The 13,997-nt window shown below is 47.0% G+C and overlaps 1 protein-coding gene across 9 annotated transcripts in view; it reads right to left on the minus strand.

Annotated features, from left to right (window-relative positions):
• The window catches only part of SGMS1 (sphingomyelin synthase 1), a 302,362-nt gene extending 289,392 nt beyond the window's left edge, over nucleotides 1–12,970 (minus strand). For all 9 annotated transcript variants that reach the window (XM_068548131.1, XM_068548135.1, XM_068548129.1 and 6 more), the window contains exon 1: nucleotides 12,742–12,970. The gene's annotated coding sequence lies outside the window, so the exon portion shown is untranslated. The remainder of the gene's footprint in view (nucleotides 1–12,741) is intronic.
• Between the last annotated feature and the right edge of the window lie 1,027 nt (nucleotides 12,971–13,997).

The raw sequence follows: 13,997 nt of genomic DNA on the forward strand, positions 1-13,997 counted from the left end.
CCTGTGACTCTTGGGAGCTCCGTCCAGAACCTGAGCATTACCCGCTCTCCTGCCTTACCCACGCCGCCACTCCACCGCACAACCTCAGGCTGATCACCCCTTACGATCTGTCCTTCTATCACACGTCCTAACACCCTTCACGGATTCACACAGTATGCCTGTGACTAAAACACTGAACAGCCCACACTGTGCACCTGTAATAGAGACAGCCTGCCAGGAGGGGCATCAATCACAAGCTGGAAAATACCACAGTGAAGAATCAACCGCTTACTGCTGTTTCTAGAAAGTGGTTTGGACGTGCAACTAACAGGATTGGGGAAGGCGGTTCTGAAATAAGATTCTTTTTTATTAACAGGAGAATAAACGACTGATGAAATGGAGTTCATGAGCCCCTCTTTTCAGGTGTCCCCTAGTCACAGGACTCACAGATGTGGGGACCAGGTGACTATGCGTCAGCTAATCCAAACTCTCCACTTACAGATAAGGAAGCCGAGGCCCAAGTTTGCCAAGGTCACAGTGTTGGCACTATGCCTTAGCTTGCATGGTATTTGCAAGGGTATTAAGGAAAGGAGGGGGAAGAGAGAAGGGGAGGGAAGAGGGAAGAAGGAAAGTGAGAAGTGCAAACCACTGAAAACAAAACTGAAAGTGGAATTTAGCACTTTGCCAAAAATTAAGGGCAAATAAAACCTTGCTTTTAATAAAGAATCTTTCTTTTAAAAGCTGATGTGCCTTAAAGATAGAAAGGCATTAATCTTCTGCAGGTTTTACATTCCTAGGAAATAGCGAAAAATTAGCCACAGTTGTCAAAGACAAAAAGAGTAAACTAGAATGTGCCCCTCTGACCTCCTAAGTGGTTCTGAAGGGCACTTCCAGCTCTGGATTCTTTCAGCGCCCATGTGCCCAGATTTCCCTCTGTGGTCAGAATTCTCTCACTCAAAATGGAAATCTCAAAAACAAAAGAAAGAAGGAAACAAAACTGGAATACACCAGTTCCAGTTCCATCTGTGCTACCCTCTGGTGTTAGTCACCTTCTCACGTGCGCTGTCACACAGGGAACCAGGAGCAGGCCACCTCCTCGTCCAGCCCTCCCGCCCCACCCCAGGGTGCTGGGTGTGCAGCTGCCATACTGCACCCACTAGTTGGTCATGACATTTATCCGTGGACATGTCTGTCTCCCCCACTAACCCCTCAGGAACCCAGACCCCATCTCACTCATCCCTATATCTCCAGGCCTAACAGGGGTCTGGCCCATAACAGACCCTCACCCTGTGTTCACCCCCTGCCGCTGTAAACCCCTGGCTGAGAAGGTCTGGCGTATATGCTCAGGGCTGTCTGCCCTCCCCAGTCTTCCCTTGGCCCTCCCCCATTCTCTCTGCCCTGCCACGTCCCCTTACCAAGCACACAAGCTAATCCCGGCTACTGGGGTCACAGGAGAGCCGCGACAACCGGCACAGGGAAAATCTGGAATGTTTCTTCCCAGATACAATTGACTTGTAATCCTAAGGTAATCCTAAGTCCCCATTTCCTACAAAACCTTTCAATTCTAAAAATTTCTAATTCCTCAGTTTTATGTGTAACATTCTTCAGATGGGGGCAGTGCAGTCTCAATTGCACAACAGAAAACTTTGGCTGGAGTAACAGTGGACCGCACTTGGTGAGGGCTTCCTGTGTGTGAGGCTGTGTTAAATTTGGACACATGGTAGCTATTTTACCTCCCAACAGCTAGAGACAGGTACACAGTCCTTCTTCTGCTTTGCTTTTCTTTGTTTTTTTTAAGTGTTCTTACAAACAGATAGTTTTCTACTACAATTAGCCCAGTCAAATAAGATTATCTTCTGTCTCTCTACTGTCAGGCTATGTATCTTCATACACTTTTAATTTCTCTGTGCCTAAATTTTCCCACAGGGTTAAACAGTGGACACAAAGCCTTTTTTGTGCCTATGGCAGGGAGTGGGGAAGGTGGAAAATAGCAAAATAAAAACAAATCAGGTGGGACTTCCCTGGTGGCTCCATGGTTAAGAATCCACCTGCCAGTGCAGGGGACATGGGTTCGAGCCCTGGTCCGGGAAGATCCCACATGCCGCGGAGCAACTAAGCCCGTGCGCCACAACTACTGAGCCTGCGCTCTAGAGCCCGTGAGCCACAACTACTGAGCCCACACGCCACAACTACTGAAGCCCACATGCCTAGAGCCCGTGCTCCGCAACAAGAGAAGCCACCGCAATGAGAAGCCCACACACCGCAACAGAGAGTAGCCCCCGCTCAACGCAATTAGAGAAAGCCTGCGCGCAGGAACAAAGACCTAACGCAGCCATAAATAAATAAATTTATAAACAAAAACAAAATCAGGTCATCTTCCTAAGGCAGGATGCATTTGATGGCAGTTCATGCTTCTAATAAATCTTGACTTGCATTTCCAAATTTTCTCTCCACCCCGGGTTATCATCCATCTAACCCAGGTCACAAACACCGGCAAGGACAGAAAGCAATTTCTGCACTGCCCTGACTCAGACATCCCTCTGCTGGCATAGATAAACAGGACCGTGTGAGTTCAGTTTTTATTCCATGAGGTGGACAGTATTTAAAATTTCTCAATCTGAAATCATCTCACCTGACTGTAACTGAAGTAGGAGCCGCTGGCTCTTCACTGACGTGAGTATTGCTTATGGAAGTGGTTCTCAAAGAGGGGTCCCAGGCCAGCAGAATCAGCATCATCTTGTCCTGGGACTTGTAAACTACTAGGTCCCACCCCAAGCTACTTGCCTCAAAAACTCTGGTGGGGATGGGCCCAGCACAGGGTGTTTTAACAAGACTCCAGGTGATTCTAATATCTGTTGAAATTTGAGAACTATCAACGTAGGCTGAGAAACCTCCAAGGTCATGGGAATGCCCTGCTGGGCTAACGTGTGCTTCACAATTCTAGGTAATTACAATGGCGCCCCACCAAGAGCACTTACTCTGGTAATTTCTGTCAACTGGCAAAGGCCCCAAACACTAAACTCTTTCAGGGCCCTCCTACTTTGTTGGGCAAATTACTCGTGCCCCACTCTCCTCATCTCTAAAAAGGGATAATAATAACATGCCTCTTACAGGACTGTCCGAAAGGGAAAAGGCCGAAAGGGAAAAGGCTTTGACAGTGTCTGGCATGTGGTTCATCCTCAACAAGTATGAATCCTTATGATTACTACACCTTTGCCAAAAGGTCTAATCAGAACTAGGAATACAGCAAAACAAAACCTGCTTCCTGCATGCTGATGTGAAAATTAATAAAGGGAAACCTCACTAAAATGGAGTCAGAAGGCCTGAAGGGGGAGCACTCATGCCGTACCACTGGATATTAATTTCAGGAAGAATTGTCAATTACACACCCTAACAGAAGAAGCATCAATGGGAAAGAATCACCAATTACAGGCCCCAACAGGAAAAGATGTACACTGCATCTTCCACAAGAAATCGACTACCCCAGCAACTCAGCCAATGAGAAACCATCATCACCCTCAACCCTCACCTTTTTCCAACGGACTTTCCTTCAAAACAACCCTTTCCAACTTCCTCCTTTTTCTCTATAAAATAACATTACTCTCCTTTGTTTGTTGGGCTTGCCTATGATTTTTGCCATGGCTTACTTGTCCTGAATTGTAATTCTCTGCTATTCCCAAATAAACCGACTTTTGCCAGTAAAATAACCATAATTTTTAAGGTCAACACTAGCCACCTGACTGAGGACATTCAGGACCAAGAGACAGCACCTGGCTTCATTGTCTGTCAAGCATTTACTTGCTCAGTCTACAACTGAGCGCCCACCACATGCCCGGCAACCTGAAGAAAAAGAATTCTCTCTCCAGTACTGTGCCTCCGACAGTCTTTCTGGACATCCAACAACTCTGGGGCATAAGGCCTCAAATACCTCATGGGAGATAACAGGAGGAACACAATGAATATTAACAAAAGTAGTCATAAGAACAGCTAACATTTATATTGTGATTACCTTGTGCCATGAACTAAGCACGTGACAAAGGTTAACTTACAGTCCTCAACCTCTGAGGTACCTGCTGTTATGAGACCCACCAATGAGGATTAGGGAAATCTGAGGCACATAAGGTTTACATAACTTCTCTAAGGTCCTACAGCTCCTAAATGGTAAGGCCAAGACCTGAACTCAGGAACAGTGCTCTTAACCGCTATATTATATGACAGAGAGCTATTAGTTACCTAGGTATCTACTAGCCACTTGTTGTCACTGTTTCCAAAGCAATGATTTTTAAGACACTTAAATTTAGGCACACAATCCACTGTCGTGGAGTTCAATACTAGGCTCCCAAAGCCCTGGACAGAAATGCTAATTATACTTGGTTTCTCAGGCCCGTTCACTCCCCCGTAATCTAATTCTACTCAAGTCAAGTCAAAGTCTCACAGACTGGACAGCTACATGTGACAGAATGAAATTAGAACATACTCTAACACCATATACAAAAATAAACTCAAAATGGATTTAAGACCTAAATGTGAGACCAGAGACTATAAAACTTCTAGAGGAGAACATAGGCAAAACACTCTTTGGCATATATCACAGCAATATATTTTTGGATCTGTCTCCTAGAATAATGGAAATAAAACAAAAATAAACAAATGGGGCCTAATTAAGCTTAAAAGCTTTTGCACAGCAAAGGAAACCATAAACAAAATGAAAAGACCACCTATGGACTAGGAGAAAAATATTTGCAAAGGATGCTACCAGCAAGGGATTAATTTCCAAAATATACAAACAGCTCATACAGCTTAATATCAAAAAACAAACAACCCTATCAAAAAATGTGCAGAAAACAAAAGAGGCCGCGATAGTGAGAGGCCCGCGCACTGCGATGAAGAGTAGCCCCCGCTCGCCGCAACTAGAGAAAGCCCTCGCACAGAAACGAAGACCCAACACAGCCAAAAATAAATAAATAAATAAAAAATTAAAAAAAAAAAAAATGTGCAGAAGACCTAAAGAGACTTTTCTCCAAAGAAGACATACAGACATACAAGCACATGAAAAGATGCTCAATATCGCTAATTATTAAAGAAATGCAAATCAAAACTACAATGAGGTATGACCTCACACCAGTCAGAACAGTCATCATTAAAAAGTCCACAAATAATAAATGCTGGAGAGGGTGGGGAGAAAAGTGAAACCTCCTACACTGTTGGCGGGAATATAAATTGGTACAGCCACTATGGAAAACAGTATGGAGGTTCCTTAAAAAACTAAATACAGGGCTTTCCTGGTGGCGCAGTGGTTAAGAATCCGCCTGCCAATGCAGGGGACACGGGTTCGAGCCCTGGTCTGGGAAGATCCCACATGCCGCGGAGCAACTAAGCCTGTGCGCCACAACTACAGAGCCTGTGCTCTAGAGCCTGTGAGCCACAACTACTGAGTCCGCCTGCTGCAACTACCAAAGCCCATGCGCCTAGAGCCCGTGCTCCACAACAAGAGAAGCCACTGCAATGAGAAGCCCGCGCACGGCAACAAAGGGTAGCCCCCGCTCGCCACAGCTAGAGAAAGCTGGCACGCAGCAACAAAGACCCAACACAGCCAAAAATAAATAAATTTATTAAAAAAAAAAAACTAAATATAAAGTTACCATATGGTCCAGCAACCCCACTCCTGGGCACATCCGGAGAAAACTCTAATTCGAAAAGATACATGCACCCCAATGTTCACTGCAGCACTATTCACAATAGCTAAGACATGGAAGCAGCCTAAATGTCCACTGCCAGATGAATGGGTAAAGAAAATGGGATATGTGTGCATATATATATATATATATATATATATATATAATGGAATATTAGCCATAAAAAAAGAATGAAATGCCATTTGTAGCAACATGGATGCACCTAAAGATTATCATACTAAGTGAAGTAAGTCAGACAAAGACAATTATCATATAACATCATTTATAAGTGGAATCTTAAAAAATGATACAAATGAACTTATTTACAAAACAGAAATAGACTCACAGACATAGAAAACAAACTTATGGTTACCAGAGGGGATAGCAGTGGGGGGCGGGAGAGGGGGAGATAAATTAGGAGTTTGGGATTAACATATAAACACTACTATATATAAAGTAGGTAAACAACAAGGATCTTCTGTATAACACAGGGAACTATATTCAGTATATTGTAATAACATAATGGAAAACAATCTGAAAAAATATATATATACATATGTATGTATAACTGAATCACTGTGCTGTACACTTGAAACTAACACAACATGATAGATTAACTATACTTCAATTAAAAGAAAAAAAAACTCTCACAGAACAGCATTTCTCCCTGCTCATAACTCCCCTGGTACCACACCACTTAACCTTAATTATAAGCCACCTGTCACATAGAGTTCTCTGTTTCTTATATATTGGTCTTTTCTTCCCTACTGGACTGTAACATTCTTTGGAAGTATCCATACTTTCTGTGAAACCCCACAAAATTAGGTAGAAGCATGGACTTACATGTATAGAATTGGAGAGTGTTACACAGTTAATTGGTTGGCTTATTCACTTTGCTTTTCTGACACTTCTTTGTTTATCAATCCCTAAGAAGTAGAATAAAAGTATGAAGTTTTTGCTATTGAAAGACAGCATTAGGGGAGGTGTTACACCAACATTTACTGAGCAGCAAATGTTTCAAGATTTGTACTCCTGCCTCTCCTACATTATCTCATTTAAAGGCCTCAGCAGCTCAGCAGCCTTGTAGAGGAGGCTGCTGGGATCTAGCTTGAGGAAGGAGGAACCTGGGGCCACCAAAGGTGAGAACTTGCCCAGTGTCACTCAAGGTCAGTGAATGGAGAACAGAGATTGAAACATCTGTCCCCCAAGCCCCTACACTCTGCCTTCCTCTAAGGTTCAGACTAAAAAGCCCAAGCTCAAATTCTCCTCGAAACAACACATTACTTTTGTAAAAAATGTTGTGACAGAGAAAATTTTAAACTCTATTACATGTCATTAAAAAAAGATGGGGCAACCATGTTCATGGATAGAATTACAACATTAAGAAGGAAGAAGTGTCAATTCTCCCCCATGTTAGACTATACATTCAATGCAGTGCCAAGCACATTTCCAAGACTTTGTTGAGAATTTGACAAGCATCCCAAAATGTATATGGAAGAAAAAAGATCCACAAATAACTAAGTTCTGAAAAAGAAGAGCAAAGAAGGGGCTCACCCTGCCATATAAGACACACTGCAGAGCTATAATAATAAAAATAATTTGGCACAGAAATAGACAGATGACTGGGACAGAATAGAGAATTTAAACCCTGTGAGGAATCTCAAAATCTGAAAATGCAAACTAACCAATTTGTAGCAGAAAGCAGACCAGTGGTTGCCTGGGCCTGGGGACAAAGGGAGGGATGGAAGACAAAGGGGAAGTTTTAGGGTGAGGGAAATGCTCTGGATCTTGACTGTGTGGTTTCACAAGTATGCACATCTGTCAAAATTCATTAGATTGTACATTTTAAATGTACAGGTGAAGTTTACCATACATAAATTATAACTCAATAAAGTAGAAAAAAATAGACTCGTGCGTGTGGGAACCTGATGTATGATAGAGGTGGCTCCACATTCATCCCTAAAATACTAGAAAAAAAATACATTGGTTAATGATTTTGGGAAAACTGGCTCACAAAATGGAAAGGAAAAAATAACACCAGATTCCTTCCATACACTGTGTATTAAGACGAACCTCAAACAGATTACAGCCCTCACTGTGAAAGGTAAAAGCAGGAAGTTGACAGAAGAAAATATAGAATATATTTGTAATCTTGGGGTAAGGAAGAACATCTTAAGATTCCTAATGTACAAAAGGCAAAAATTAATGGCACTGGGCTATATCAAAATTTTAAATTTCTGAAAGTTACCACTGATAAAGTTAATAGATAGCAGAATGAGATTAATATCTAGGATATTTAAGACATCTGCAAAGCAATACATTAGAAAAACAGACTAAAGCCAGTCAAAGAAATGGTAATAGCTAACGAATATATTAAAAGATGCTCAAATTCATTAAGAAATTACGTAAGTTCACATTAAAACAATAAGAAGCCATCAAATACTGGTAAAATTAGAAAGACGGTTAATATCAACCACTAAGGAGGATGTGGTGAATTAGGAGCCCCTCATGCACTGCTGTGAGAGTGTCAACCAGTCCAGCAACACTGGAGACTAATTTGGCAGTATTTAATAAGAACAGGTGTGTTTGTTCTCTTTTACCCAGCCCTCCCACTCTTGGGTAGATACCCTTAGAGCAGTGCTCCTCAAACTTTCCTATGCACCAGAGTCTCCAGGCTGGATTTCCTAAAACACAAATTGATGGGGTCTGCCCCAGGGTTCCTGATTCAGGAGGTCTAGGTTAGGTCCCGAGCACCTACAAGTCTAACAGTTCCCAGGTGAGGTTGACGCTGCTCGGTATGGACCACTGTAAGAACCACTACCCTAGAGAGATTCTCACAGGCATCATTAAGAGATGCCGCAGGATATTCCTTCATCACAGCTTTGCTCATGGTAGCAGGAGTGGAGGTGACCTAAGTGTGCATCATTAGAAAAATGGGTAAGTGAAACTAGTGGGTACGTAGCAGGCCAGCCGTAAAAAGCAGCAGTCATAGCAATGCACTGGATAAACCTATACTAACATAGATCTCTCAAATAAAATGTTGAATGAAATTCTTTTGACTTTTATGAATGTCTGAAAATTTCCCTAACAAAAAGTTTTAATATTGAATGGAAAAGCAACCGAATGAAAACATAGCAGCACAGCACTACTTACCTGAACTGAAAACATGCACACAAGAACACAACATCTTTAACAAGGATAGAGACATACCCAAGAACATCCAACACAAGAGAGGAAGCTCGTCTGACGGAGAGGGGAATGAGAGTGGGAAAGAAGGAAAAAACAAAACAAGAAAGGGGCTTTGCACGGGGAGATCTTATGCCAAAAACTGAAGCATGTTAACTCAACCCTCAGCACCAGGAAGTCTCAAAGGTGAAAACTACCTCACCTATATTTACACACAATGGTTGCTTCAGTGAAAGCCCCCAGAAGCTTTGCAGGCTAAGAGGGCACATCACCTTGCCACGAGAGAGGGAAGGGGAATCTTCCTGAAATACAAGCTTGGGGTGATTTCAGGCCCCCAGAATTCAACCTGCGACTGAGCCCTGGACTTTCCCTGTGTGACATATTAGTATTTAAAAAGAAGCTGGGATGCTTAGCTTTTGGCAAAGGGTGTATGTGTCTACGTCTGTGTCTGTGTCTCTTGTCAGAGTGTGTGTGCACGTGTGGGTCTGCGGATTTGTGTGTGGCTATGTGTGTGTGTGGTGTGTTTATCTGTGGAGGGAAAGAGGACTAGGGAGGGGAGCAGAGCACTCCAGCACAGACCAAGCCATACCTGTTGATCAGCCATTCGATTCTGTTTTACTGAAACCAGAAGTCACAGTCACAAAACCAAGCCACCTTCCTGGCCCCACCCACCCTTCTCTTCCCTTTTCTTCACCCTCTCCTCCCCGACATCCAACGCTGCTTCCTAACTGCCACATCTAAATATGCTCCTCTGGTGACTGGGTAGCTAGCTTATTAAAGTGACACACTTTACAGCCAAAATTCTTGGGATGTGGTAGGAGACGATAAATGACCATTTATGTTCCTGACCAAGAGCCTTAACAGAAAAGTCCAAAATCTTTAAGACCAGGTATGCCTTACCAGTTCTTCCAGAAGAGACTGCTGTGGTTACAGCTACCATCCAAAAAAGGCAAAGAGAGAGCCAACTACAATCTGTCATGCCCCCCACAAGTTCACGCTGGCCACAGCTTTTTAGGACCATCGAACAGTTTATCATATGAAGTGGTGGAAAAGTGTATGGGACGATGAAAAAAGAAAGGTCAGCACTAGTAGAATTTATGTGAGAAAATGCAGCAGCTTTCAGAAAGCAATCTTCCGGCAGCAGCTTTAAGTAAGCAAGCCCATGCCAGGAAAGTATGTCTTTAGTGGAAGAAGAAAGAGCTTAACAACTGGAGGAAGGCACAGAATAGCAAAGGTAAAATGCAGAATGAGCTGGACAAACACTCAGGCCTCCCTCAAAGACGGGCCAGGTTATCCCCCTGTGCAAACAAGCCAGAATTTTTATTCCCAAAACACTGTTTTGTCTCTTCTACGGCAGCACTTTTCATTGGAAGATAAAGGCTTAGGAATTCTACAGTTTTCCTGAAATGTTTTGTATAAAATGAAGCTTTGTAAGAAAAAAAAAAGCATATTTGATATGCAGCCGGAGCACTTTTTAATTTAAAAAATGTATAATGCTTATATGTAGGAGTCTTCTAGGTTTTCATGAGATATGTTAGCAAAACAAGCTTATGTTTTTTCAGTTGACATGCAGGATCTGTCACAATTTGAAAATTAAGGGACTTAACCAGGAAAAAAGTAAAAGGGTTGAGGCTTCAAGCTAAAATTCAATGTCTAAGGTCAACATAGGCAATTTTGACGTATGAAAACATACAAAGTTCTTTAAACGTCGAAACTTACCAACAAGCTTCTAATACGAAAAATTCTTTAAATTTCCGCTGAATGAGTATCTACAAGTTAGGCACTGCTCAAGATGCTAGAGATCCTCCAATGAATAAGACATTGCTTTAATAACTGTGTCCCTTTAATGTCATTTATCCATCCCTTGAATTAATTTTTAATGCTCTCTGATGTTTGAAATAGCTCACTACCAGCAATGAAAAGCTGCAGAAATACATCTTACTATTTTACTAAAAATGTAAATTTCTAACCTCTGAAGCAGAAATAGAAGGAAAAGACTTTCTCTGCTTTGCATGTTGCTATCATTTTCTGCACATTAACTAATTACTTAAACTGTGCATGGTGGCAGCTGCCACTTCCTGCTATCCAACGGGTCACAGAACTGGAGAGATTCAAAAACATGCTAGATAGTTTAAGAGAGATAGGGAAGGAACCCAAAAAACCAGGGCCTACTGCCATAAACAGAAAGCAAGATAAGGAAAGTGAGCTGCTCTCGGTAGGAGAGTCTCCTGGAGATTCCCCTGAAGCTGCTGCCGCTGGCTCGCTGGCTTGCTGGCTTGCTTGGCCAAGGTACGGCTTCAGGGCTGGAAGTCTGCCACCTGCTGAATCACCAAACATCCCTGGGCTTCCCTTGGAGCGCTGACCAGACGGGGACCCATCCCCCGCCAGGCTTCTCCCGTGAACACCTTCCTCCCCGAACCAATGAAACGCCTAGCCCTCTCCCCTTCCGCACAAGCCAAAACAGCCAACCAACCTCGTTATGCCTGGGCAGCCCTAGGCAACTCCCATCGCGTCGCTACGTCACCAGTCCCACTCCTCTCTTTCTGCCCACTCGGTCCCCCCCCCCGAATGTTCAACCCCCAGTGCCAGGAAGCGTGGGGAGTTCACAGCACACCATGACGGGCACTTGCCACTTCCACACCCAGGCAGCCAACCCCAAACACCCCCAAGTCCGCAAGCAAAATAACCTGTCCAAACAGCTCTAAAGGTCCAGCAAGGTAAATGTCAAGGGAGCTGGAATAGTAAGCAGGCCCCATAACATAGAAAATAAACTTCCCTTTCAGAAAGCAGCCTTCACTCTTGGTTTCGTTAAGTGTGTACTGCTGAAGTCGGTACTGTCTGAAGGTGAAAAGAAACATCTGAGAAGAACCTACATGGGTTCTCTTCACTCCCTCCGGCCCTGGCAACCCTCATCCGGATTTTTACTTGAGACTCCCAAGAGGGAAACAAGCTTTAACCAGAACGCGCCAGTCTGAATCCGTTAGCTAGACCAGGACACCCTACCCGGTTCACCAGAAGAAGCAGAAAGCCCGAGTCTGGGTTAAGAAGGTGGGAGAAACAGCCGCTGCTGTCGCTGCTCTGCCCTTGACACGTCGCCTCGGAACCGCGGAGACCCCTCACTCACGTGAAGGGCCGCGTCCTGGAGAGAATGTCCAGCTCCAGGCTGCGCTGATGACTCCTCCAGGCCTTACCTGTATACACGCTCACCCGGGGGCGGGGGGGGGGGGCAGCCCCGCGGGGTGTCGGAGCCACCCCCAACCTGGAGGCTGTTCAGCGGCCTGCGGAGGGGGGCTCGCCCCGCAGGGAAAGGGCTCCCACCTGTTATGTTGTCCGGGGACATCGAGGCGGGGTGGGGAGGGTACCCGAAACCCAGGGCGCCTGGCCGGCTGCGATCGGACCCAGAGGTACCAACTGTCACGCCGCCACCCGGGCGGTGGGGGTAGGGCCGTGATTTGGGGTCGGACCCTGCGGGTCTCCGGACCCCCGCCGCGCCACTGCCCGAAGGCTACTCGCCTCGCGGTTCTTCGGCCCCGCCACCGTCTGCTCGCCCCAAACCGGCAGTAGGCAGCCTTCCAGCCCGCACGCAAGACCTCTGAAAAGGTGCCCACTGACGCCTCCGCCTTTCTCCCTGCCTCAACTTGGTCCGGGAGCCCCGCGGGCTACCCGCCCGCTCGGAGCCCCGAGCCCGGCCGCGGGACCCCCCACCGCGCCCACCCCTCCCCTGGCGCGGTGGCGCGGGGGGAGTGCCCGTCAGGTACGCGCGAGGCAAGGCGCTGGCTGCGCTCACGCCCCCTCGCCCCGGGGCTGCCCGCACACCTTTCGCAGCGTCAGGCCAAGCCCGGGAGGGGGGTGTCCGATCGGCCCCCGGCGACCGGCTCTCTCCCGCCGCCCCACGACTCACTTGCACCGGAGTCGCGGCAGCCGCCGGAATTCCGCTCGCCGAGCCCCCCGCCGCGGAATGAAATCCGGGGCAGGGCAGAGTTGGGGCTCCGCACCCAGATCGCGCTGTTAGGCCGGCTCGCCGGTCGCAAGGGGAGAGCAGCCTTCCCTGGCCGGCCCTTCCCGCTCCCGTCCTGGCCCCCGCCGCCGCCGCCGCCGCTGCCCCGGCCGCTGCCTAGCTGATGCGAACGCTTCCGACTTGCCACAGCTAGCCTACCGGGCTGCGGAGCATGCCCAGTCCGCTGCACGAGCCGGCCCAGCTACCCGCGCGACGCAAATCCGCTCCTCCGGGTGTTCGCTGTGGCCAGGAGGGCGGGGTTTGCGGGGAGCTCATCCCAGGACCCAGCGGGACCCGAGCCAGACTGGGCACCTGGGGGCTGGTGAGGCTTTGCCCTCTGTTATTTTACTTTCAAGTAATTGGAAGCTCGGGAGGCGGACGTGTTCCCCAACGACGAGAAAGGCCCAGCTTGCACATTTTTAGGGGGCCGTTTAGTCAGGCAGGACGGGAGACGAGTTTTACGGTCGGGGGCAGTATACCATTTGGGGCAGAGCCGGAGAGTTGAAGAGCTAGAGCTGGTCAGAACAGAGAACGCAAACTCGGCCTTCTGGAGACCCGGCCCGCGGGCACGAGTTTGCGAGCTACCCGAGTCTCTTCCCCACCGAGCCTAGGAGTGCAGCACTTGGAATTAACTCGAAATTGATCATTTTTTTAAACTAAAAAAATTTTTTAATAAAAAAAATGTAGAAAGGGCCGACCGCAGCCTCTACAGCCCATTTTCAAATCTCTATGCACAGACTCTCACTCCAGAAACAATGAGTCAGGGCGAGTAAGGCCCGAATAGCTCCAGTCTGATAGGGAGAGGCTCAGGCCGCTACAGGGCCGCCACACCCCGACCCTTCCCGGCCCCACCTCCTGCCGGCCCCACCTCCTGCCGGCCCCGCGGAGTTGCGGGAAAAACCTGGAGAGCGGGCGTGCCCGAGCCGGAGCACTGCGCATGCCCAGTGGCCCGACCTGGTGCAGGTCGCCCGAAGGAAGGTTTTTCTCGGCTCCCTGAGCGCGACCCCAGCGCCCGGGTTAGGTGGGGAGAACTGGCTTTCCGCTTCGGGGCCCTCCCTTTGTGTCCGTACCGTTCTGTACCCCGGTGGCGGAGAGGCAACCCGGGGCTGCGCGTCCCGCTGGGTCCGGGACTCGGCGAGCGGGGGAGGGGGCGTGCGGCG

The sequence above is a fragment of the Eschrichtius robustus genome, chromosome 7 (genome assembly GCF_028021215.1).
Source record: "Eschrichtius robustus isolate mEscRob2 chromosome 7, mEscRob2.pri, whole genome shotgun sequence".
NCBI classification, from domain to species: Eukaryota; Metazoa; Chordata; class Mammalia; order Artiodactyla; family Eschrichtiidae; genus Eschrichtius; species Eschrichtius robustus.